The sequence below is a fragment of the Rhagoletis pomonella genome, unplaced genomic scaffold, assembly GCF_013731165.1.
Source record: "Rhagoletis pomonella isolate Grant_MI unplaced genomic scaffold, Rhpom_1.0 Rhpom_scaffold_00004, whole genome shotgun sequence".
In the NCBI taxonomy this organism is placed as follows: domain Eukaryota; kingdom Metazoa; phylum Arthropoda; class Insecta; order Diptera; family Tephritidae; genus Rhagoletis; species Rhagoletis pomonella.
In genome coordinates, this window is record NW_023458558.1 from 23958301 (window position 1) to 23959531 (window position 1231).

Genomic DNA, 1231 nt, shown 5'->3' on the forward strand with positions numbered 1-1231 from the left:
AGGGAAACAGCTGATCAAAAACAGCTGGTTGGCATTTACGCAAATCAAAAAATTGAATTTGATGGTTTGGAAGATAAAACTTACAAAATGCGACTAATTAAACTTGTAAGAAATAAGTAGTTATTTGTTTAATCAATAAACTGTGTCAGAATAACACTTTGCGACGACTTTTCGTACGTTTTAAATTTTACACTTTTGTATGTAAACAAAAAATTATATCAGCTGTTCGTCTAACTTGCAAGTTTCTGCAAATTTTCTGTTCGCGTACTATTTTGGATATTTCCCTCTTGTGAGAGAACAGATGACATTTCGCCGGAATTTGGCAGTTGGTTGGTTTCTGCTGGAGATTTTAAACGAACGCACCTAATAAAAACTAGTTTTATGGTTCTCCAAAAACGAAAAAAATTAAAAACAAATAATTTGTAACATGACCGTCAGCAACAATATGGGTAACGATCTGGTCAAACAATGGCGGGTGTCCACGGAGCCCACCATGTCAGACCATAGAATTATCCAATTCTTGCTGGGAGCGGAGGTCAAGGCTTACGCTCCGATGAGGAACCTCAGAAACACTAACAGGGATAAATATAGAAAGCTTTTAGCTTTAAACCTAACGGGTTTAGAGAGGGAACATTGAAGAGATGGCTGTATTTCGCTAGAAAATAACTATAGCTGCCCCCGAAACCAAACCAAACGTGGCGAGCAAAACCGCGTGGTGGTCAAGGGAGCTCTCAGCGCTCCGGAAAGAGGTACGCAAACTCTTCAACAAGGCCAAGCGCTGGGGAGGCTGCAAGGAGATTAGGAAGGTGAAGAGAGCCAGTTTTAGAACCTTCTGTGAAGGTATTTCGAATACCCCGCAGCTGCGAGGCTACACAATGTTCTAGCTAAAACGCAGTGATGGCACCTACACTAGAAGCTTGCTAAAGAGAGCTGCCACTCTGCTTGAGGCACACTTTCCGGAGGCCACTCCCATTGAACTGGAGCCAGATGCCAGGTGCGACCATTTGACTGCAAACTGGCCAGAAGTATATTCACCCAGAATTCAGTCGGATGGGCGCTGGGTTCGTTTGAGCGATTTAAAGCAGCAGGGGTGGATGGCGTCCGGCCAGTCATGCTGCAACAGGGTGGAGAGAACACTAACTAACACTGTACCTGGATAACATTCAACAGCTGTGGCGAAGAACGCGGGTAATCTTTATCCCAAAAGAGGGTAAAAGAGATTATATCGCCA